The 25,932-nt window shown below is 38.0% G+C and overlaps 2 long non-coding RNA genes across 2 annotated transcripts in view; one reads left to right on the top strand and one right to left on the bottom strand.

The window, feature by feature from the left end:
• Window positions 1–25,932, bottom strand: part of LOC141422395 (uncharacterized) — a 153,787-nt gene that overhangs the window by 79,837 nt on the left and 48,018 nt on the right. The gene's annotated exons all lie outside the window — the stretch shown is intronic.
• On the top strand, window positions 2,356–5,552 carry LOC141422394 (uncharacterized). Its single transcript, XR_012446935.1, has 3 exons — window positions 2,356–2,479; window positions 4,683–4,982; window positions 5,109–5,552. It is a non-coding gene; the product is annotated as an uncharacterized lncRNA (long non-coding RNA).

Below are 25,932 nucleotides of genomic sequence, written 5' to 3'. Positions count from 1 at the left end.
TGATTGAAAAAGAGATGGCACAGATAAAAATACTAAAAATAAAAAAGGAACATATCTGTAGCCAAAGCAGAGGTACAAAAAACTTAAAAATAGCATGAAAAAAGTATGTGGTAATAAATTTGGGAATTTTGATGAAACAAATTCCTCAAAAAAAAAGTGTCAAAATTGACCCAAGAAAAAATAGAAAGTGTGAGGATTGCTACAAAAAATTTAAAATTTGATCTATAGTTAACAGTCATTCCATGAAGGAAACAAAAGTTCAATCATTTCACAGACAAGTTTTGCAAGGCATAATTGACAATAAGAGCAATGAGTACAGCATGCATCTTAAGCAATCCAACAGATATGAGTGACAAACAGTAGGAACAAGTATGCTGATGAGTACTGACTGAGTAACAGTTCTAGTTGTTCAAAAACCTCAAGAATGAGTATTGCCTTGGCTATTCGTGGCCTCTTTGTGTGGCCACGAATAGCCAAGGCAATACTCAGTCAAAAGAACAATGCAGGAGGTATCACAATACCTGACTTCAAACTATATTACAAAGCAATAACAATAAAAACAGCATGGTACTGGCACAAAAACAGACATGAAGACCAGTGGAACAGAATAGAGGATCCAGATATGAAGCCACACAACTATGAGCAACTTATCTTTGACAAAGGAGCTAAAAATATACGATGGAGAAAAAGCAGCCTCTTCAACAAAAACTGCTGGGAAAACTGGTTAGCAGTCTGCAAAAAACTGAAACTAGATCCATGTTTATCACCCTATACCAAGATTAACTCAAAATGGATCAAGGATCTTAATATCAGACCCCAAACTCTTAAGTTGATACAAGAAAGAGTAGGAAATACTCTGGAGTTAGTAGGTATAGGTAAGAACTTTCTCAATGAAACCCCAGCAGCACAGCAACTAAGAGATAGCATAGATAAATGGGACCTCATAAAACTAAAAAGCTTCTGTTCATCAAAAGAAATGGTCTCTAAACTGAAGAGAACACCCACAGAGTGGGAGAAAATATTTGCCAACTATACATCAGACAAAGGACTGATAACCAGAATATACAGGGAACTTAAAAAACTAAATTCTCCCAAAACTAATGAACCAATAAAGAAATGGGCATGTGAACTAAACAGAACTTTCTCAAAAGAAGAAATTCAAATGGCCAGAAAACACATGAAAAAATGCTCACCATCTCTAGCAATAAAGGAAATGCAAATTAAAACCACACTAAGATTCCACCTCACCCCTGTTAGAATAGCTATCATCAGCAACACCACCACCAACAGGTGTTGGCGAGGATGCGGGGAAAAAGGAACCCTCTTACACTGTTGGTGGGAATGTAGACTAGTACAACCACTCTGGAAAAAAATTTGGAGGCTACTTAAAAAGCTGGACATCGATCTACCATTTGATCCAGCAATACCACTCTTGGGGATATACCCAAAAGACTGTTACTCCAGAGGCACCTGCACATCCATGTTTATTGCGGCACTATTCACAATAGCCAAGTTATGGAAGCAGCCAAGATGCCCCAGCACTGACGAATGGATTAAGAAAATGTGGTATCTATACACAATGGAATTTTATGCAGCCATGAAGAAGAACGAAATGTTATCATTCGCTGGTAAATGGATGGAATTGGAGAACATCATTCTGAGTGAGTTTAGCCTGGCCCAAAAGACCAAAAATCGTATGTTCTCCCTCATATGTGGACATTAGATCAAGGGCAAACACAACAAGGGGATTGGACTATGAGCACATGATAAAAGCGAGAGCACACAAGGGAGGGGTGAGGATAGGTAAGACACCTAAAAAACTAGATAGCATTTGTTGCCCTTAATGCAGAGAAACTAAAGCAGATACCTTAAAGCAACTGAGGCCAATAGGAAAAGGGGACCAGGAACTAGAGAAAAGGTTAGATCAAAAAGAATTAACCTAGAAGGTAACACCCACGCACAGGAAATCAATGTGAGTCAATGCCCTGTATAGCTATCCTTATCTCAACCAGCAAAACCCCTTATTCCTTCCTATTATTGCTTGTACTCTCTCTACAACAAAATTAGAAATAAGGGCAAAATAGTTTCTGCTGGGTATTGAGGGGGGGGGAGCGGGAGGGGGTGGAGTGGGTGGTAAGGGAGGGGGTGGGGGCAGGGGGGAGAAATGAACCAATCCTTGTATGCACATATGAATAATAAAAGAAAAATGAAAAAAAAAAAAAACCTCAAGAAAATAGTCATAATGATAATAGGAAAACTGTTTTTTTTTTTTTACAGATTATAAAAGGGAAAAATTCTCCTCAATTGCTTCTATGAGATCATTAATCTTGATTCTCAAATCAGACAAGGATAGAAAGAAAAAGGAGAGTTATAAATTGATCTCATAACAATCCACATAGTGGATTTCACAACAGAAATTCAGAAATGTGCTGGGTGCTGGTGGCTCATGCCTGCAAGCCTTGCTACTCAGGAGGCAGAGGTCAGGAGGATCGCAGTTCAAAACCAGCCTGGGCAAACAGTTAGCGAGACCTTATCTCAAAAACACACATCACACCAAAAAAAGGGGTGGTGGAGTGGCTCAAGTAGGCCCTGAGTTCAAACCCCAATGCCACACACAAAAAAAGAAATTTAGAAATGTAATTAATGACATGAACTGAATGTAGGAAAATGTATATAATCATATAGATCAATACCAAAACTTTCAAAAATTTAATTATATATTTATATATACACATCTATATTCATTTATGTATATATAATTATATGTTACATAAATACCCTTGTATAATTTTACAAGTATATTTTAAGTACATATAATTTTTATATATGATAGATAGCTGTGTAAATTCATGGAATTAGGTATAAATTGTATAAAAATACACATAAGTATATATATTATGTACATATACACTTATATGTGGGTAGTGATATATATCATTATATCAATACATAAATATACATATGGATACATGGTTGGGCAAATTCAACCATTGAATGTGTTTATTTTGAGAAGGTCTTGGCTACTAATTGTCCTTTGTTCTTCCTTATAAATATTAAAATGAACCTGTCAAGTTTCTAAATCATCTTGGACTTTTTATAGGAATTACACTGAATATATAAATCCCTTTGGGAGAAAGTACAACCTTATGATATACAAGGACTCTGCTCATTTAAATTTTTTTAGTTAAAAATCTGAAAATATAATGAAAAATATCTTTGTTTTCCCTATTGTTGAGATAGACTAAGATGTCTTAAGACAGAAATTCTAACTACAAAAAATGGTTAATATGTGTGAGTATAATAAAATAAAAATTCTTTTTATCAAAATATACAATAATGAGAAAAACATGCCATGTATTATGAAAAGATACTTTATTGACTCAAGAATTAACAAACATTCAGATCTAAATATATAAAAAACTTGGGCAAATGTATGAAGAAAAATATGAACAATATACAGCTGGGCAAATTATTTGAGCTAGCATCTCACAGGAGGGAAAATAGAGACCCCCAAATAAGCATATAAAATGCATATTCTAATTAATCAAGAAAATACAAACTAAGATCAAAATGAAATGAATGTTTATAACTCTTGGCAATATCAAGAAGTCTGGTTGGGAGGAAGTAGGTACATGGGATTGATAAATTGCTGATAAGGGTCTCAAATTAATTTATTTACTTTGGACAATTGGTCATTCCTTCTAAAGTTGAATATTTATATCCCTAAGGCCCACTAATTTTACTTTTAGGTGTATGTTCCAGACAAGTCCTTGTGTATAGTCACTAGGATGTGTTTGAGAATGTTCTTAGCAGCATTATTCATGGTAGTATAAAATGGAAAGAATTTAAGTGGACATTAACAAAAGGGCATGTTCTCTCATTCCATCTTTGCTCAGTGGAATTGTTTCAGTGGAAATAATCAATCTTCAGCTATGGGAAGCAACAGAACACAATCTCAAAAACACAATGATGTGTGGCACAGCCAGTTATAGAAAGCTTGTGATGTGTTATGCCATTTTCATTCAATTTGGCGATTAACAAAAGTATACAACAACTTCGGTTAAATATGTGATACAACTATTATAAAAGCATAGAAAAGCAAGAAAATTATAGCAACTTTGGGGGGCAGGGAAGTGGGATAGGAAGAAGTACCTGGCAGACAGATGGAGTTCATAATGGTTCAGCTCTCAAGGAGGAATGTGGGTACAAGAATTCACTTTACTATTATGCTTTAATGGTTACAAACTTTCTTTGGAAAGCACCAGACATATGTGAGTATGTTTGTAAGGAAATAGTATAAGTTATATTCATCACAGCTGAAATTGTTAGGAATCCTATCCACTAGTATATTGGAGGAATTTCTCTTTGTTGAAATTACGCAGATAAGATTTCAATATCATATAGCTTCAGGAGCATTTTCCAAATGTTAGGAATGAGACTGGGCCCTAGTATTCTGAAACCAATTATTAAAATGAGAGCTCCTTAAAGGTTCAAAGTAGGTAGTAGAGGACACACACTAAAGTGACCTCCAATAATCCACACAGGGATTGAGTACAAACAGAACCTATGACTTGCTTTTAACCAACACAATAGGTGTTGAGATATTACATTGTTGATTAGGTTTATGTTACATGCTAAAAGGTGCTGAATGTCACTTCTGTGATTACTTTTCATTGTCTAAGACTCTGCTTTAGCAAACTGGAAAGAGAAATTCTCTTCTTGAGCTCAACAAAGGAAACAACCATGTTGTCAACTGCCTGTGAAAAATGGTAGGGAACCATGAGCAGCCTCAACCACCTGAGGACCAAAAGCTGACAAGGATCCGTGCCTCACTTTCAAACTCAAAAGAATGAATTCTGCCAACAACCTGAATGAGCTTGGAAGTAGATTCTTCCCTAGTCAAGTCTAAGAACACAGCCAGTATCTTGCTTGCAGCCTGAACAGAGGACCCAAGTGAACTGTGCTGGAACTCTTGATCCATGGTAACTGTGAGATGCTAAAGGTATATTGTTTTAAAACTGTAGATTTGTGGAGATTTGTTATGTAGCAATACAAAACCTTCTTTTCTTTCCTTTTCTTTTTCTCTCTCTCTCATTTTTTTTTTACAGATGGTAGATGAATGGAAGAAGTATACAAGCCCACTCCACCAGGATGCTCATAGAATGCTCCTAGCAACAGAGAGAGAGACCCCTGCCTTGGGAGGTGGGTAGAGATGAAGCCAGATCTACACAATGCCATGAGCTGGTATGCAGAACACAAGGAAGGATCTGGGCCTGTTTTCTCCAGCCTCCAATATCTGGAGAAACATATTACAACTATCCAGATGGATTTACCAAGAAGTGAGAGAATTAACCTTCAGAACCACTTCATTTACTAAGCTGAGGAGAGAACCTAGGAATGCTGTTATTAGTGATTTTTTGACATTTATTTAAAAGGGCTTCATAGACTCCATATGTTAGAGGCTCCACAAAACCTGGATCCATCCTTCTTTGACAAATTATAGAGTATGGGGAGTTTTAAGTGTTCCTCTTGGACCTGCAGAGTATCTAGGTATGATGTCTACAAATACAGAAGTTAAATAAGTACTTACACTGAGTGGTTAAGTTCTGGTGTCTCAAAAAACATCTCAAGTTTAAAGATTTCATCATTCATTATTAAAACTAGAGTTATTGGTTGTGGACAATTGTTTATAAATTGTTACAGTGTACAATTTTTTTGCATTGATTTGTATACTTCTGTCTATATGGATAACCACTTTCTATCAAATTTTCTTGTCTGATTCTGTCTGGTGGTTGCCTTGAGCCTTGTAATTCATCTAGGGATTTAGCAGGGAGGCAGTGATTTAGACCATACAATCTGCTGAGGTCCTGTCCAGGCACAGGTCCTTACTAAGATTACTAGATATTTCTAGGAGCTATTAAGATGTTCAGATATTTCTCAGTGAGTAAGTTGTTTCATGGAAGGTATCTACTTTAGGTCACATTGGTGTCAGTTGATGACCTAGAACAAGTTCAAGTAAAAGAGAGTAGCAACCTGAGTCCTGAAAGCTAGAGACAACTATCAACCATATTGTACCTGGAGCATATTGTTATTGCTGGATTTTTTTTCTATTCCTTTCCTTGATTTGCTAGTTATTTGGCATCTACTATTTTCCTTGGCTATCTTGTCCTCATGTGTATAGATTCTTTTGATAGTCATTATAACTACCTCCTCTCACAGAAGAGATAAGCAATTAAAGTCACAATTCCTTAAAAATAATTTAGTGAGAGACTTTGAGTAATGGTGATGACATGAAAGTCACTCAGGTCTCATGCCCTCCATCTTCTCCACCAATCTATCGGGGCTGGAAGAAAGATAGCTGCTTGTAGATTATCTAATGTTCTGCTGACTTTCCTTGTTCACAGTTCCTTTTGGCCCCCTCATTTCTACAAGTGTCACTAAACCTGTGTCTGGGAAGTGAGTTCATGTAAACGTCCACATTTTCCATAGTATATTCTGAAGCCTCTGAGTCCCAGGCCCCACCATTCCTTTGAGCTTCCAAGTTGTTGCATGGACTACTTAAGGTCTTGCTAGCTTAATTTTTACCTAGTAGACTCAAGTTCAAACCCAAGCTCCATCTTTACCAAAACTACTCAGAGTCAAGATCTTATAAGCACCTATGCTTCGGTTCCCAGGAACTCAAGCTATACATTCGTCTCATAAGGACTCTTCTGCAACTACTTACATTTCTGTAATGCACATTAATATGTGTCATTGACATATGGGGAATGATGTTAGGATAATGTGAGACAGTGGGAGGAAAGAAAAAAGCTCTCAACATGGCTGCTGCATAGGCACAAGGATCTTTGCAGTTGTATTTTAAGAAAATTCAACATTTTTATTGTAGTTGGGTATCTTTCTCCAAGAGGCTCACCTCATATGCTTGTTGGCAAGTTGTAGTCGCTCTTTGGCCCCAATAACTATTGGAACCTCAATAGTTCAGGGCTCCATTGTCACCAGCACTGCCTAGCATCCATCAGACCTGCTCTAAATGAAGAGCTGGTAATCTCCCTATCCCTATTATCATTACATTTTGAATATCTAGTAAGATTGAGGGTCCAGCTGTTATTTTTAATGCTCTGATATCTAGGTAGCTTTTAGATGGAATGTCCTAGCCTGCTTTCCTGTCAGTCCTATTATTTGTAGTATGCAAGGGGTTTCACATGCCTCTATTACTGCAGAATGCATTTCCTTGGGGTAGAACTGACCCTCCACCAGTGCACACCAATACTTGTAGGGCCTTGGGAACTTCTCCTTGATAACCCATAGTCTTATCTTTGCTGCATCAGAAAGTATGGTGACAGCTCACATTCCATAGCTATAGTTTCATGTCCACCACTCTTGTGCTAATTTTCTGAGCCTTGTGTTCAGAGAACTTCATTGCCTTATTTTGTCAGATTCTTACTGTTGAACATGCTTTCCTTCAGACTTATTGGGCCAATGAGATCATTGGTGTCTTTGTGAAATGACACTGTACCCGAGTGCCTGAAATTACTACTGCATTGCTTTGTAGGGAGAGGCTAAATAGACCAGCACAACTCTGAAGCTTGACACTGCCAAGTTCCCCCTAAATCTGTTAATGTGTCTTGGAGCTAAAAGCCATAGGCCACAACTGCTCCACACCGAGTGGATAAACAAACCATAAATAACTCTGCAGGCACTCTATAAACATGGGGCCAACATGTCTCTTCCAGCCTGTCCGTCTCTACAGGCTGAAGGAGCAATGTGAGCGAGGTGCCTCCTTCTTAGAGTTTTAGGCGGCACGAAGGGATCAAAATGTAAACCAGAAGTTTCTCTATGGGTGGAGTGAAGCAGCTGGACTTCGTCTTGCTAAAGCCAAAGCAAGAGGAAGGGGGTTGGTATAATTGAAGGAAGGAAAAATTGCAGGGCAAGGGAAATGTGAAAGAAACTAGACTAGATTCTAAGAGGAATGAAGGGTTCCATTTTCTGGAAATGCATTTAAAATAAATCTTTCCAATGCAAGCATATGAGCACACGTGTATATGCATGTGTGTACACAAAAGCGTACACACATACACACCTTTGCATGTCTAGGAGACTTTCATTCTCATCTATTAAAAGGAAATTATAGGTAACCAGGCTATAAGCTGAATGAAACAGGGGTGTAGATGTGTTTTCTTTAGTCCATAGGTTTATAAATTAATTTTTAACAAAATGCCTTTAGAACGTGTAGGTACCCTGAATAATCTTCAGTTTACTATGTAGTTCTCACCACTCCCTAATATCACACCTGACACTCCTCACAGTATCCATCGCTTCCCTGGCCTCTATGACAAGTTTCTCATACCCAGTATTGATAAATCTTTGTAGTGAGCTTGCTTGTGCATCATTGGATAGTTAGTAGCATCCCTGGCTTCTAACTCACTAGCTGCCAGCACTCTGATAGCTAAGTTTTCTGAAAACCGAGATGGAAAACAATTTACTTCAAGTCTCATGGCTGGTTAATGCCTATGATTTTACATTCCTAGCATAGCCGGGTGGGTAGTAAATCTCCAAAATACCTATTTTCCCAAAATATAAAGAATTCTCTAGCCATAAATGGTAGGTTACTTGCTAGTTTCAATACAGAGTTTGTGGTAAGATGGACAGCTGTATAATTCTGAGGTAATGAGCACATCTCTGAGCTCAGTTTCCTCACCTACTACCGGGAGCAATAATGGCACCTAATTATCAAGGTGTTCTGCATTAGTTTGGCCAGAGGATGGTTGAGGCTGGTAGGATCTGATTGGTTGGTGTCTGTGACACATTTCTTTTTAAATATTTTTTAGGATATCACCCTATCTATCTTATTGTGTTGCTGTGATGATTAAGTAAGGTGGTGCAGACATGGTTGGCACTTGATAATATTAGCTATTATTTCTATTGCTCAAAGTCATAATTGGGTGAAAGAAAGAAGTCTCACCTACCACTTGGACCTTACATCCTCCCCTTCTTCCCTCCCTTGCCTGGTTCATCCACAGTGGCTAATTCTTGCTTCTTTATTTTGTTCGTTTTTGCTTCAGAGTCTTTGCTTCCTGTACCTTCTGCCCAGGGCACTCTTACCCAAGACCTCTATCTTGCTCCTTATTATGTAGACTTTTGGTCAAATGTCATATCTCCCGAAGTCCTTTTCTGACCTTCCTCTATAGAAGAGCACCACGTACTCAATTCTTCATACCTTTGTGCCAAATGAACCAATAGTGTTGTTTGTTTGTTTGTTTGTTTGTTCATTTCATTATGCTTCCCCTCTTACCTACAAAAAGGAACATCGTCTCATGTACTGTAGCTCTGGTATTCTGTTGTGTCATGATAGAAGCAGATGGCCTAGCATATAGTCCAAGCGCTCAATACACCCTGGTGGATAAGTAGAAACTCTAGCTCTGAGTCCAAGTCCAGTACCCTTTTCTCTCCACTAGACATAAGACTATCTAGAAAAAGATAAATACAATTCATTGACTGAATGATCGATTCATTGATTGATAATTGGTGGATTTCATTTATTCCATTCCTTGATTTATTCATGAATTCATTCATTTACCAACATGTACCTTATTGGTAATCTACCCTGTTTGTACAGAAAAACTCAACAAATGAGTTTTGGTTTCTATATTCTTTGTTATCAATATTCTATGAGTAGGAAAATAGAGACTCCCAGCTACAAAGAGTACAAGCCTGTTTTTTCACATTTTCATTTTCCCCCAAAGTCTTTAGAGCTAATTGCTGTTGAAAGGCTCACACAAAGCCTCCACTATGTGCCAGGTGCCATCTAGGCACCATTGATCCTGAGATGGATGAGGTTGGTCCTAGATCCAAGTTGGTTTTGCATACTACAGTCTTTCCTGTTCTGTTCCTTTGCCTTATCCCACTGCTCATTACCCCTGCCCTGGCCTGTTGTGGAGATTTCTATTGGAAAGTACATAGCCTCACCTCTTGTTGGTCAAGACAGTCCAACTGCTGGCAGGCCTCTGGGATACAGCTTGCTGTGTTCTTTTCTATTTAACTACCATTAGCTCATTTAAATGCCTAGCATTACCTTCTTTTCAGAGCCATCTGTGAAATAGCACAGGGCTTGCTCACATCTCCCTTTTTTTGCTTTCTTTTTTAAAAGCGTATACACTGCATTTATTGGAAAGATTTTAAATCTAAACATTATGTGCACATAGTTCAGAATAATGTAAGTAATGAATTCAGGAATCTTATGGGTGCTACGGATCCTGACTTACTTTCTTAGGTAGTACTTTTAATCCTTTGTTTTAGAAATCCATCTGTTTGGTTTTCTCTACTGGGTGCTACTAAAGGGTGGGGGGTTAATTTTAGGTTGGCAAGTGGCTTTTTTTTGTAGATTCTCAGTCATTCTTAGAGCTCATATTCTGATCATTTTTCCATAGAGTATCCCTGGAGCTGTGCTCTGACTTTGCTTATAGAGGAAGAGGAACCCCTTTTTCATGCCCTCCACTGCCCAGAAATCCATCTTTTATAGTTTTGGGCCACTGTTCATTGACCTTGTGGATCACCTTGTCAACTCTAACCCCTGAAATATCTCTCCAGCTGACTCAAATTTTGGAGGATAATTTTGACCAAGTTCCAAATAAATATGCGTAGGAACAGGTTGCTCAGTGGCACATACACGCTTTGCACGTGAAGGAAATATCACCCATCTGAGCTGTAAACACCAGAATGCCTGGATGCCTGAGTAGAAAGTCAATGTCAGATCAAACCTCATTACAGGGACTCCATCTGCCATCTGTAAGGAAGACCACCCTTTTCTTTACAGGAGATTTAAAACCCAACTCTTGTTGCTTCACCCTGAATTCCAAACAATTCATAGTTTATCAAGTAAATCACAGGACTCTTGGGTATATAAGTGTGAAAGTAGCATGAGGGCTCTCAATACTTATTCTAGTATCATATTATTTAACATCTATAAACTTTGGTATCAATCCAATTCATTTTTTAAAAGGGAATTGTTTGGGACCCAATGAAAATACTGAAATTCTTGGTTTTCCTGAGATCATAATAGGGATGAATGATCAGTAAGAACTTGATCTTGTTTTTCTCTTGCCTGTTCATATGCATCCCCAGGAGTTTCTTAGGGTTCCCACTGGGATTCATTCATTTATTCTTTTTTTTTTTCATTTATTCACATGTGCATACATTGTTTGGGCCATTTCTCCCCTCTACTCCCCGCCCCCTCCATCTCCTTTCTACCCCTGCCTCACTTCCAGGCAGAATCTGTTCTGCCCTTTCACTTATTCTTTGATCTGTCAACATCATGTCACTACTGAGCATCTACTATATTTTCTTTCTCCTGCTCTAATTCCCAATATCAATCTCTCGAACTTCCAAAGCTGCTTGGAGGAAACTTAGTCCAACCTCCAGTAAGATTAACCTCTGTCTGCATCCCTATGTTTATGCCCAAGAGACTGCCACTCTAAGTTGCTGGTTATGGCCATACTATAGTCTAGGCAAGGTAGGCAATGATACACTCCCCAGTTTTCTGTCATGCATTTCCATAGAAACGAAGAGCCCTTTACAAAGGTGGTTTCCTCAGACTTGGTCTTTGCCCCTGATAGCCACTATTTAAATATCCCCTACTCTTCCCCTTTCATATGAAGACAAAGCCCTATGCATGTCAACTTCAGCCACACATACACGTGCCTGAATTTCATTTAAGCACAGCTAAGGCCATCTGGACTATGCTAGGAAAAAGAACACAAGTCTTCGTCCTTATCTTTATGAGATGACAGAAGAATGCTGATGAATAGGGGTCATCACCATCTGTCCAGGTGGGATTGACTTCTTTTAACCCCCTCCAACATATCTACACTGTGTCACTCTTCAGTTCCTGGCCTGAGTTCTTTATTTCCCTCTTTTTATGTTAATTCAGTCCCTTGAATTAAATGTTGGTCTTATGTGACTTGAGCCTTGCATCAGGGACTGGGCAGACAAGCATCTGTGCAATCTTCTCTCCTTGGGACTTGGTTCTGTTCTGTGGTCAGTCTGTATGTGAGTATTGAGGCAGGAAAAGGAAGCCAAACTGCCTTGCTGCCTAACAAGAGATGGCCAAAGAGGAAAGGCAGGGCAGGCTTCTCAGAAGGCCTGGCTCCAGGAGAAAGCACATTGTAAATCCATAAGTATACAGTGTTCTCTGTCCATTATTTTACCCACCCTTTCAGATTCCAGTTAGATGTCATCTTTCTCATGCGGCTTTTGGTCCTTCTTCTCTAACATTTACCCAACACTGTGGATTTGCACAGTGATCTCACAGCTCTTTACTATCTAGTCAAGGCTATACATATATGTCACCTCTTACAAGAAGCACATTTCTTGAGGTTAAGCACAGAACCATTAACTGTTGACCCCAGGCCTCATTCTGAAATTCCTTTTGATAGATGTCCCATATTGCTACTCTGCAGTTTCTGTTCACTTTTGTCAGCAAAGAGAATTCTTTGAAGTGAATGTGCCTTGTAGGGCCTTTCACAACATTTTTTATTAAATTTTACTGCACCCAAATTCATAAATAAGAATAGCCAAAGGGAATCGATGACCATTTTTCAAAGAAAATATAGTTCTTTTCATTAAAATAGAACTCTCTCTGAATAGATTACCAACTTTTTCTTTTTATTAAGAAACTACTTTGAAGGAGTTATGCCTATTTTCCATAACAATCAGTATTTTTTGAAGTAATCCTGATTTTCACTCTTCCTAGATCCTTTCTTATGGTTAGAATTATGGTTTCCCAAAAATATGTTGGCTTCAGGGTTCTTTGTGATGAAGAGAACTGGCAGTGACAGCATGGTGACTTCTGAAATATTTCATTATAATACTAGTAATTTGGTCATATAAAATATCCTTAGTGAAGTACACAGCCTGGATCAAACTGGGGCTGAAAATATTTAGCACAATTAAACATTTATTGTGTATGTATTTACTTACTGTTCACCTTGTTCAAAAGTAACTCATGGCAAGAGATCTAATTTGTATTTGGCTCATGAGATAAAGACCTATGAGCTTACTTAGTCCATAAACTCAATATGATCCAAAAGTAATAACCTCATGGTGACTATGCTGGGCAGATTCATCTCTGGGTCCAGCACCTTGGGAGGGTAGACATGGGCAGAACATAGAAGATGAGCAGGACAATGTAGTGTTTTCAACATGTATCATATGAGGAAAACTTGAAGAGCCCAGGTATTCTGCTAGTATTGAGAAGTGAATAATAGGGGTGTGTCTGAGAAATGCTCATTGACTATGGAAATGCCTGGCTTTTACAAAAGCATTAACATGGAGTATGCTGCTAAGGCCAAATCAGGATGGGTGCACAAAAGCTACAGTGCAGCAAATTCTGATGCTATAAAAGGAAGAATTTCTCACCAGGCACTGGTGACTTACACCTGTAATCCTAGCTACTCAGGAGGCAGAGATCAGGAGGATCACAGTTTAAAGGCAGCCTGGGCAAATAGTTTCTGAAACCCTATCTTGAAAAGACTCTTTACAAAAAAAGGACTGGTGGAGTGGCTTGAGGTGTAGGCCCTGGGAGCTCAAACCCCAGTACTGAAAAAAAAAGGAACAATTTCTCAACAAAGATTTCTGATGGAGTACACAACTTCCATGTGAAGCAGTACTCTTCTTTCACCAGCAGGGCTTAGAAAAAGGTTCTGTGCCCACCAGCAGGATGCTGTGCAAATAGTGAAAGAGTGTCCCTTTTATAGTTCTCTAGGGCCTGGGTCAGGGAGGGTTTGAGGCCTGGACTGAACCAGGGGTGCTCCTGTTACTGGGATAGCAGCCCATAGAGGCACTGGGCCAAGAAAAGATGCAGGCAGTAAAGCAAGGAGTGATGTAAAAGGACTGAAAATCAGATGTATCACAAATGGGTCACCAACCAGGAAGGAAAGAACAGACAAAAGCAGGGTGAACACAGTAGAGATAGGTGGAGACCAGTAGGATCTGGTCTCAGGAACTCAGTCTGCACCTGAATTGACATGTATCACTGAGTCAAGTGTGTATTTTGTTAAATTGGAGATCCACACCTGACAGATTCCTGTTTTTAGTAGATTAGATTTCTAGTTCTAATATTTTATGGGAAATGAGTCAATATCCTCTTTTGCTTCCCTGTCTTATTTATAGCAATCTCATTGTCGTAAAAGGGGATGCTCTGAATATAAACCTCTTCATTAACATTCTTCAGCCTCTTGTATCTTCTCAAAAAAATGGGCATTAAAGTCAGGCATGGTAGTATACATCCGTAAAAATTCCAGCTATCTGGGAGACAGAAGAAGGACGATCATAAGTTTGAGGTTATCCTGGGCAAAGTTAGTGAGACCATATCTCAAAACCAGAGTAAAAACAAAAGGACTGGGGCATGGTTCAAGTGATAGAGCATGGTGCTTGCCTAGCATGGGTGAGGCCCTGGGTTCAATCCCCAGTACCACCAAAAATATGGCAGGCACTAGGTTAGGAAGACAGATTCCTGAGTTATTATTTCTCACTACCAATTAGAAAAAATTGGCCAACTTCCCTGGCCTTCTCAGCAAAAGTAGGGACCTACGAGAAGCTCTTATTCCAAACCTAAAGTGCCTGGGAGGGACTTGTTAATTTTCCTTTGTCAATTACATATATTTTCCCTTACCCTCAGAAACATATTCCATGACACATATTAGCTGATGTTATTTTCTTTGTTTCCAAGTGTATTCTCCTGGTATCCAGTTGATGTTATAAGCTTATGAATGTTTTAAAACACAATTGGAGTATAGCACTTTCCTAGCATACATGAGGCCCTGGTTTCAATCATCAGCATTGCAAAGGCAATAAATAAATAAGAAATAAAGCTTTTCTAGCTGTACTGGTCTCAGATGTCATGGAACTCAGGAAGATGAAGGTCAAAGCACAAAGGAGATGGCAGAAAAAGGGGGAGAAGTTCAAAATTTTCTCCTTGTGGAAATGTATCTTCAATGCCAAGTTATTTGTTTTCTTGTTTTTATTTTTTTTCTTTCTTTTTCCTATTCTATTATTGTTGTACTAGGGGTACATTGTGACATTTATGAAATGTCTTACAATGTATCATTGTTGAATTTACCCCTTTCATCATTCTCCTTTATTCCTCCTGCCCCCATTATGAAGTAGTTTCAATAGTTCTGGTACCAGTCCCCCAGATAGGACTTGTTTTGTCTTCCTGTTCTCTGTTTTTGAAAATAAAAGGTGTTTTATTTAAGATAGTTATGCAGGGTGTTTCATTATGACATTTTTCATATATATATATATATATATATATATATATATATATATATATGAAAATATATAAGCATATATATTTATTTATGCATTGTAATCTGAATTGGTTCATCCCCTCTATTTTTATGCTTTCTACCTTAGTCCCCTTTTATGGTGATTTCAACAGATTTAAAAATCCTATATTCATTCTTGTATAGGAAATACATCAACCATATTCACCTTAACTTCCTCCTTTTACCCTTCCTCTCTCGTATGTGACCTCCCCTTAGCATGACCTGGTTTTATAACATCGTTTGTATTTCTATTAGGTCTATATTCCATATATGAGAGAAAACGTGCAGTCTTTGGCTTTCTGAACCTGGTTAACTTCACTGAAGATGATGTTCTCCAGTTCTATCCATTTACTTGCAAATGACAAAATTTCATTCTTCTTTATGGCTGAATAAAATTTCATTGTATATAAACACCACATTTTCTTAATCCATTCATCAGTAGTGGGGCATTTTGACTGTTTCCATGGCTTAGCTATTGTGAATAATGCTGCAATAAACATGGATGTGCAGGTGCCTTTATTATAATGTGACTTACATTTCTTTGGGTAGATCTTCAGGAGTGGGATTGCAGGATTGTATGACAGATTGATTTTTAGTCTTTTGAGGAGTCTCCATACCTTCCACCAACAGTGTATGAAGTTTCCTTTTTCTCTACATCCTTGCCAACATTTGTTGTTGTTTTGTTCTTGATGATAGCCATTATAACAGGGGCGAGGTGGAATCTTAAATGTGTTTTTGATTTGTGTTTCCTTCATGGCCAGGGATGTTGAGCATTTCTTCATGTGTTTTTTGACCATTTGAACTTCTTCCTTTGAAAAAGCTGCTTGGTTTGTTTGCCCATTTTTTTCATTGAGTTGGTGATTTTTTGTTTTTGAGCTCTTTATATACTCTGGTTATTAATCCCTTGTCAGATGTTGTGGAGAGCAGAGTGTGAGAAGCCTGTGAGAACTTGATATGAGCACAGCTATGTCAAATAATCTGCAGGCTGGGATGGGCACAGCCCCCAGCTGCAAAAGGGAGCAAGAGCAAAATGCAGCACAACTGCTTTGTGTAAGAGCAAGGATGTTTACACCATGACCTTCAGACAGGAACACTATGTGCAGAAAGTAGCGATCACAGGTTCCCACTGTTCCCAATAACTACAAGGTCACGCCACCCTAAGAACTGTTGCTCTGCTGACTTTGCTATCCCACTTCCTGGTTTGCCGCTGCATATAAAAAACTCGCTGGAGGGTTCAAGACTGTTGTGTATCTCTACCAGATTACCCAGCCCACCTGATCCCAGCTTTTTGCATGTTTGTCTTTTGTCCTTTCTCAGTCTCCCGATGCTCCCAGTTAGGTTCCTAGTAGGAGCTCGTGCAGGTCGTGAGATGATGTACAGCTGGCAAAGATTTTCTCCCTTCTTTGGGCTGCTTCTTCAATCTGGTGAAGATTTGTTGTACAGAAGCTTTTTAATTTCATGTAGTCCCATTTATCAACCCTTTCTCTTAATTACTGAGCCAGTTGAGTTCTATTGAGGAAGTCCTTGCCTATGCCTATTAGTTGCAGTATATTCCCTCCACTTTCTTGCACTAGCTTCAAAATTTCAGGTTTTATATTAAGGTCTTTAATCTACTTTGAGTTCATACTTATATAGGGTGAAAGATGTGGGTCTAGTTTCAGTTTTCTGCAAGCAGGTATCCAATTTTCCTAGAAATATTTGTTGAAGAGGTTGTCTTTTCTCCATCGTATGTTTTGGGTGCCTTTGTAAAAAATCAGGTGGGTATATCTGAATGGGTTCATATCTGGGTCTTCTATTCTGTTCCACTGCTCTTCATATCTGTTTTTATGCCAGTACCATTCTGTTTTTATTGCTAGGGCTCTGTAGTGTAGTTTGAAGTTGGGTACTGTGATACCTCTAGCATTGCTCTTTTTGCTCAGTATTGCCTTGGTTATTCATGGTCTTTTGTGTTTCCGTATGAACTTTAGGGTTGATTTTTCAGTCTCTGGGATGAATGTCATTGGAATTTTCATGGGGATTGCATTGAACATGTAGATTGCTTTTGGTAATATTAGCCATTTTCACAATACTGCCAGTCCATAAGCATGGGAGATCATTCCATCTTCTGTAGTCTTTGATTTCTTTCTCCAATGGCTTATAGTTGTCATTGTAGAGGTCTTTCACTTTCTTTGTTAAATTTATTCCTGGTATTTTATTTTTTGAGGCTATTATAAATGGAATTGTTTTTCTATATTCTTTCTCAGTTTGTTCATTGCTGGTATACAGAAAGCTACTGATTTTTGTAAGTTGATTTTGTATCCTGCTACTTTGCTGAAGGTGTTTATGATGTCTAGGAGTTGTTTGGTGGAGATTTTTTGGATCTTTTAGGTATAAGATCATGTCATCTCAAGTAGGAATAGTTTGACTTCTTTCTTTCCTAATTGTAATCCTTTCATTTATTTTCCTATCTTATTGGTTTGGCTAGAAATTCCAAGACTATGTTGAACAAGAGTGGAGAGAGTGGACACTTTGTCTTGTTCCTGACTTTAGAGGATATGGTTTCAGTTTTTCTCATTTAGTATGATGCTGGCTACAGGCATGTCATATAAAAACTTTTATTATTCAATGCCAAGTTTTAAGAGCATTAAGAGAACAAAGCTCACCTCAAATGACAAATTCTTAGTATAAGTTTCTTCATAAACAGAGTCTGAGATGTGTGAGTAACTATTCAGGAATGCAGTCCTGGGATACAGGAGTCAGGGACAAAGAAAGTGATGGGGAAAGAGGGAGAGTCAATCTGAATATGCACTACTGAGTTAGTCACCACTTGGGACAAGTTGCATGACCTATGGGACTATCTCAGAAGCTTTAAAAATGCATTTTGGAATGGTTCACTTGGGGTACAAAAAGACATCTGTCCATTAGTTCCCATTTCCTGGTGAAAGGTTACCTCATAATTGTTAATCCTCTAGTTTTTTGGTTTGTGTGTATAAAGTGCTGAGAGCTGGCCATAGGATTCCTATGCTGTGATAGCAGGTTATGAAGCAAGAAGGTAAGGTGGTCTCAGGTGATTTGTGGCTGCTGTTTGATGAAGTCTTCAGGGAATTGGTAAGCCACAGGAAAGTAAGAGGTAAAACAGGATTTATAGTATGCAAATATAGTGACTCAATTTTACCACCTCTCAATGGCCACCTCAAAACTAACTATGGCTGATGTTTTTGCACAAGTCTGGTCAGCTTCCACAGAGGATTCACTAGCCACTCCCACTGCTTCTCCTGAGGATTTCTGGTCTCTTTGGCACTGACACCTCCATTAAGTACCACTTTTCCTCCTGCCAGGAATTGCCAACTCTGCCCTTAGATACCATGTTGCACTTAAAATCTTTTCTCCCTTGTAGCTTCAGGGCTTGATTATTTATTTGGCCAGACTTCCTATTCCTAACTCAGCCATTTTGATGAGTCTTTTTTTTTTCTTGGCTTTTCAGTTCCTCCTGGAAATATGTTCTTGGAGGTGTGGTCTCTAAGCAACCTACGGTGAGCTCAGCTTAATTTAATGTTGAGATTAAAACTCCATAAATATCAGCTTGAACATATGCAAGTCTGTTTATGCGCTCTATTAAGGGAAGGGTTTAAAGCAGTCAGAGATAGGAGTAGAGAAGGGGGGAGTAGAGAAGGGGGAAAGGGAAGAATGTTGAGGTTCAATTAGACAGCAAGAGAAGTAAACATTCTTTCTCCTACATCTTCCTGTACTTACAGCTATCACTAGATATGACTAGATATGTGAACAGATTGTCTTAGGAAAAAATCGGATTCTTGTCCTGGATTAGATTCTGAAATTCATCCCCCTATTGCCTCTAACTCTTGAATCACTTGAATTTCTAACATTTTCCAGAGAAGGTATTTCTGTGACTTTCATTATTTATCTAATGGTATTAAACTGCTTGCTATCTAGATAGAATTCCATGCAAATGGTTACTCTAAAGCCCGTGTGTTGTATCCTAAGCCCATTTCCTAATCAAAACCCAACAAAGATAGAGAACAGCTGTTATATGCCGTATACTTTGTGGACTTTATAAATATGCTTTGATTGATTAACTAGGTGATTTCTACTCCCTGAATATCAATTTCTCATATGTTTGAAAGTTAAGGATCAGTTGGTAGTAAGTCATTTCTTTCCAAGTATAGCTAATCCCTGCTCTATAGAAAATGGTAGGAAAAGCTATTTACCAGTCTTTTCATCAGCAAATGGCTCTTCTCTGTATAACCTCCAGTTCCTCATTCTGAGTGTCCTAAGAGTGGTGAGGCCTTAATAGTGTTTCTTTTCAGAGAAACCTAAGCCCTTTGGAGAGTTGAGCTAGCTCGTCTTCATACACCTCACTGGAGTATGTCAGTGTGATAAAGACAAGGACATGGGCAGGCAGCCATGAAGAGGCATCTTCAGGGTCAGGAAGAAACTGTTATAAAAAAGGTGACAGGATGCAGATAAAGTTCTCAAGTAAGCTCTGTCTGTCCTTTATTCTTTGTAAAAACATTGGCTCTAGCTCAGCCATTTTGTCTGCTGATCATGGTTGTAGAGCTTGTAGACATTAACAAACAGAAAGGAGCTCTCCAAGATCATTTTATGTAGTTTGATGTCTCTAGACAGTACCATCCTTTTTTTTTTTTCATTTTTCTTTTATTATTCATATGTGCATACAAGGCTTGGTTCATTTCTCCCCCCTGCCCCCACCCCCTCCCTTACCACCCACTCTGCCCCCTCCCTCTCCCCCCCCAATACCCAGCAGAAACTATTTTGCCCTTATTTCTAATTTTGTTGTAGAGAGAGTATAAGCAATAATAGGAAGGAACAAGGGGTTTTGCTGGTTGAGATAAGGATAGCTATACAGGGTATTGACTCACATTGATTTCCTGTGCGTGGGTGTTACCTTCTAGGTTAATTCTTTTTGATCTAACCTTTTCTCTAGTACCTGTTCCCCTTTTCCTATTGGCCTCAGTTGCTTTTAAGGTATCTGCTTTAGTTTCTCTGCGTTAAGGGCAACAAATGCTAGCTAGTTTTTTAGGTGTCTTACCTATCCTCACCCCTCCCTTGTGTGCTAAAGCTTTTATCATGTGCTCATAGTCCAATCCCATTGTTGTGTTTGCCCTTGATCTAATGTCCACATATGAGGGAGAACATACGATTTTTGGTTTTTTGAGCCAGGCTAACCTCACTCAGAAAGATGTTCTCCAATTCCATCCATTTACCAGTGAATGATAACATTTTGTTCTTCTTCATGGCTGCATAAAATTCCATTGTGTATAGATACCACATTTTCTTAATCCATTCATCAGTGCTGGGGCATCTTGGCTGTTTCCATAACTTGGCTATTGTGAATAGTGCCGTAATAAACATGGGTGTGCAGGTGCCTCTGGAGTAACAGTCTTTTGGGTATATCCCCAAGAGTGGTATTGCTGGATCAAATGGTAGATCGATGTCCAGCTTTTTAAGTAGCCTCCAAATTTTTTTCCAGAGTGGTTGTACTAGTCTACATTCCCACCAACAGTGTAAGAGGGTTCCTTTTTCCCCACATCCTCGCCAACACCTGTTGTTGGTGGTGTTGCTGATGATGGCTATTCTATCAGGGGTGAGGTGGAATCTTAGTGTGGTTTTAATTTGCATTTCCTTTATTGCTAGAGATAGTGAGCATTTTTTCATGTGTTTTCTGGCCATTTGAATTTCTTCTTTTGAGAAAGTTCTGTTTAGTTCACGTGCTCATTTCTTTATTGGTTCATTAGTTTTGGGAGAATTTAGTTTTTTAAGTTCCCTGTATATTCTGGTTATCAGTCCTTTGTCTGATGTATAGTTGGCAAATATTTTCTCCCACTCTGTGGGTGTTCTCTTCAGTTTAGAGACCATTTCTTTTGATGAACAGAAGCTTTTTAGTTTTATGAGGTCCCATTTATCTATGCTATCTCTTAGTTGCTGTGCTGCTGGGGTTTCATTGAGAAAGTTCTTACCTATACCTACTAACTCCAGAGTATTTCCTACTCTTTCTTGTATCAACTTAAGAGTTTGGGGTCTGATATTAAGATCCTTGATCCATTTTGAGTTAATCTTGGTATAGGGTGATATACATGGATCTAGTTTCAGTTTTTTGCAGACTGCTAACCAGTTTTCCCAGCAGTTTTTGTTGAAGAGGCTGCTATTTCTCCATCGTATATTTTTAAATCCTTGGTCAAAGACAAGTTGGTTATAGTTGTGTGGCTTCATATCTGGGTCCTCTATTCTGTTCCACTGGTCTTCATGTCTGTTTTTGTGCCAGTACCATGCTGTTTTATTGTTATTGCTTTGTAATATAGTTTGAAGTCAGGTATTCTGATACCTCCTGCATTGTTCTTTTGACTGAGTATTGCCTTGGCTATTCGTGGCCTCTTGTGTTTCCATATAAATTTAACAGTAGATTTTTCGATCTCTTTAATGAATGTCATTGGAATTTTGATGGGAATTGCATTAAACATGTAGATTACTTTTGGGAGTATAGACATTTTTACTATGTTGATTCTACCAATCCATGAGCATGGGAGATCTCTCCACTTTCTATAGTCTTCCTCAATCTCTTTCTTCAGAAGTGTATAGTTTTCCTTGTAGAGGTCTTTCACATCTTTTGTTAGGTTTACACCTAGGTATTTGATTTTGTTTGAGGCTATTGTAAATGGAATTGTTTTCATACATTCTTTTTCCGTTTGCTCATTGTTAGTGTATAGAAATGCTAATGATTTTTCTATGTTGATTTTATATCCTGCTACCTTGCTATAGCCATTGATGATGTCTAGAAGCTTCTGAGTAGAGTTTTTTGGGTCTTTAAGGTATAGGATCATGTCATCTACAAATAGGGATATTTTGACAGTTTCTTTACCTATTTGTATTCCTTTTATTCCTTCTTCTTGCCTAATTGCTCTGGTTAGGAATTCCAGTACTGTGTTGAATAGGAGTGGAGATAGTGGGCATCCTTGTCTGGTTCCTGATTTTAGAGGGAATGGTTTTAATTTTTCTCCATTAAGTATAATGCTGGCTGTAGGTTTGTCATATATAGCTTTTATAATGTTGAGGAACTTTCCTTCTATTCCTAGTTTTCTTAGAGCTTTTATCATGAAATGATGTTGGATCTTATCAAAGGCTTTTTCTGCATCTATTGAGATGATCAAGTGGTTTTTGTCTTTGCCTCTGTTAATGTGGTTTATTACGTTTATTGATTTTCGTATATTGAACCACCCCTGCATCCCTGGGATGAAGCCTACTTGGTCGTGGTGAATAATCTTTTTGATGTGTTGCTGAATTCAGTTTGCCATTATTTTGTTGAGGATTTTTGCATCAATGTTCATTAAGGAGATTGGCCTATAGTTCTCCTTTTTGGAGGTGTCTTTGCCTGGTTTTGGGATAAGTGTAATACTGGCTTCATAAAATGTGTTTGGCAGTTTTCCTTCCCTTTCTATTTCATGGAACAGTTTAAGGAGGTTTGGTATCAGTTCTTCTTTAAAGGTCTGATAGAATTCAGCAGAGAATCCATCAGGTCCTGAACTTTTCTTTTTGGGGAGACTCTTGATTGCTACTTCAATTTCATTTCGTGTTATAGGTCTATTCAGGTGATTAATTTCCTCTTGGTTCAGTTTTGGATGGTCATATGTATCTAGAAATCTGTCCATTTCTTTTAGATTTTCAAATTTATTTGAATATAGGTTCTCAAAGTAGTCTCTGATGATTTCCTGGACTTCCATGGTGTTTGTTGTTATCTCCCCTTTTGCATTCCTAATTCTACTAATTTGGGTTTTTTCTCTCCTCATTTTAGTCAGGTTTGCCAGGGGTCTATCGATCTTGTTTATTTTTTTCAAAGAACCAACTTTTTGTTTCATTAATTCTTTGTATGGTTTTTTTGGTTTCTATTTTGTTGATTTCAGCTCTTATTTTTATTATTTCTCTCCTTCTATTTGTTTTGGGATTTGCTTGTTCTTGTTTTTTTAGGAGTTTGAGATGTATCATTAGGTCATTGATTTGGGATCTTTCAATCTTTTTAATATATGCACTCATGGCTATAAACTTTCTTCTCAAGACTGCCTTAGCTGTGTCCCATAGGTTCCGGTAGGTTGTGTTTTCATTTTTATTGACTTCCAGGAACTTTTTAATTTCCTCTTTTACTGCATCGATAATCCATTCTTCATTAAGTAATGAGTTATTTAGTTTCCAGCTGTTTGCATGTTTTTTGTCTTTATTTTTGTTGTTGAGTTCTACTTTTACTGCATTGTGGTCAGATAGTATGCACGGTATTATTTCTATTTTCTTATATTTGCTGAGGCTTGCTTTGTGCCCTAGGATATGATCTATTTTGGAGAAGGTTCCATGGGCTGCTGAGAAGAATGTATATTGTGTAGAGGTTGGATGAAATGTTCTGTAGACATCAACTAGGTCCACTCGATCTATTGCATATTTTAGATCTTGGATTTCTTTATTGAGTTTTTGTTTGGATGACCTATCTATTGATGATAATGGAGTGTTAAAGTCTCCCACAACCACTGTGTTGGCGTTTATATATGCTTTTAGGTCTTTCAGGGTATGTTTGATGAAATTGGGTGCATTGACATTGGGTGCGTACAGATTGATGATTATTATTTCCTTTTGGTCTATTTCCCCTTTTATTAGTATGGAATGTCCTTCTTTATCTGGTTTGATCAATGTAGGTTTGAAGTCTACTTTGTCAGAGATAAGTATTGCTACTCCTGCTTGTTTTGGGGGGCCATTGGCTTGGTAAATCTTCTTTCAGCCTTTCATCCTAAGCATATCCTTATTTCTGTCGGTGAGATGAGTCTCCTGTAAGCAACAAATTGTTGGATCTTCTTTTTTAATCCATTTTGTCAAACAGTGTCTTTTGATGGGTGAATTAAGTCCATTAACATTAAGCGTTAGTGCTGATAGGTATGTGGTGATTCCTGCCATTTAGTTGTCTTAGTTGTTTGAAGGTTTGATTGTGTGTACCTAACTTGATGTTACTCTCTACTGTCTTGCTTTTTCTTATCCTGTGGTTTGGTGCTGCCTGCCTTTTCATGGTTAAGTTGGGTGTCACTTTCTGTGTGCAGGATCCCTTGCAGAATCTTTTGTAATGGTGGCTTTGTGGTCACACATTGTTTTAGTTTCTGCTTATCATGGAAGACTTTTATTGCTCCATCTATTTTGAATGATAGCTTTGCTGGGTAGAGTATCCTGGGGTTGAAGTTATTTTCATTCAGTGCCCGGAAAATCTCACCCCACGCTCTTCTTGCTTTTAATGTTTCTGTTGAGAAGTCTGCTGTGATTTTGATGGGTTTACCTTTGTATGTTACTTGTTTTTTCTCTCTTACAGCCTTCAATATTCTTTCCTTAGTTTCTGAACTTGTTGTTTTAATGATGATATGTCGTGGAGTAGTTCTATTTTGATCTGGTCTGTTTGGTGTCCTGGAGGCCTCTTGCATTTGTGTGGGAATATCTTTCTCTAGATTTGGGAAATTTTATGTTATTATTTTGTTGAATATATTACGCATTCCCTTCGCTTGCACCTCTTCTCCTTCTTCGATGCCCATGATTCTCAAGTTTGGTCTTTTGATGGAGTCAGTGAGTTCTTGCATTTTCTTTTCACAGGTCTTGAGTTGTTTAATTAATAGTTCTTCTGTTTTTCCTTTAATTACCATTTCATCTTCAAGTTCTGAGATTCTGTCTTCTGTTTGTTCTATTCTGCTGGATTGGCCTTCCGTTTTGTTTTGCAGTTCTGTTTTGTTCTTTTTTCTGAGGTTTTCCATATCCTGGCAGTTTTCTTCTTTATTGTTGTCTATTTTTGTCCTGAGTTCATTTATCCATTTCTTCATTGTGTTCTCTCTTTCACTTTGGTGTTTATACAGTGCTTCTATGGTTTCCTTTATTTCTTCTTTTGCTTTTTCAAATTCTCTATTTTTATTGTCTTGGAATTTCTTGAGTGTCTCCTGTACATTTTGGTTGACCCTATCCAGTATCATCTCTATAAAATTCTCATTGAGTACTTGTAGTATGTCTTCTTTTAAATTATTCTTGTGGGCTTCATTGGGTCCTTTGGCATAGTTTATCTTCATTTTGTTGGAGTCTGGATCTGAGTTTCTTTTCTCTTCATTCCCCTCTGGTTCCTGTACTAATTTTTTGCTGTGGGGAAAGTGGTTTCCCTGTTTTTTCTGTCTCCCCATCATTGTCCTTGGTGTTGTTACTGTCCCTGTACTGTGTGTAATTAAGTATTTTCTAGCTTGTAATAATAACAATGGTAATATTTAGAATGGAAGAGTGAGCTGAGATGGAAAACAAGAAGTTAAAGAAAAGGGGAAAACAAATATACAGACAAGAGGGAGAAAGCAGAACAAGGTATCAGACAAGAGAGTTTCAAAGGTATAAACAGGGAGTGTTAGTGTACTAATCGACAGTAAGCTGAACAGACATTAGAGAGACAGAGAGAGGATTGAAAATCAAAGATAAAAAAATAAAAAATAAGTAAATGAAAGTAATATCTATATATAAAAATGAATTAAAATAAAATGGAAAATAGAAAATTAAAAAAAAAAACAAAAACCAAAAACTTCCAAGTTTATATGCAATGCAGTTTCAG

This window comes from Castor canadensis, chromosome 4, assembly GCF_047511655.1.
Source record: "Castor canadensis chromosome 4, mCasCan1.hap1v2, whole genome shotgun sequence".
Taxonomy (NCBI): Eukaryota; Metazoa; Chordata; class Mammalia; order Rodentia; family Castoridae; genus Castor; species Castor canadensis.
Note: the sequence above shows the minus strand (reverse complement) of the source record. Positions and strands in the feature narration are given on the sequence as shown.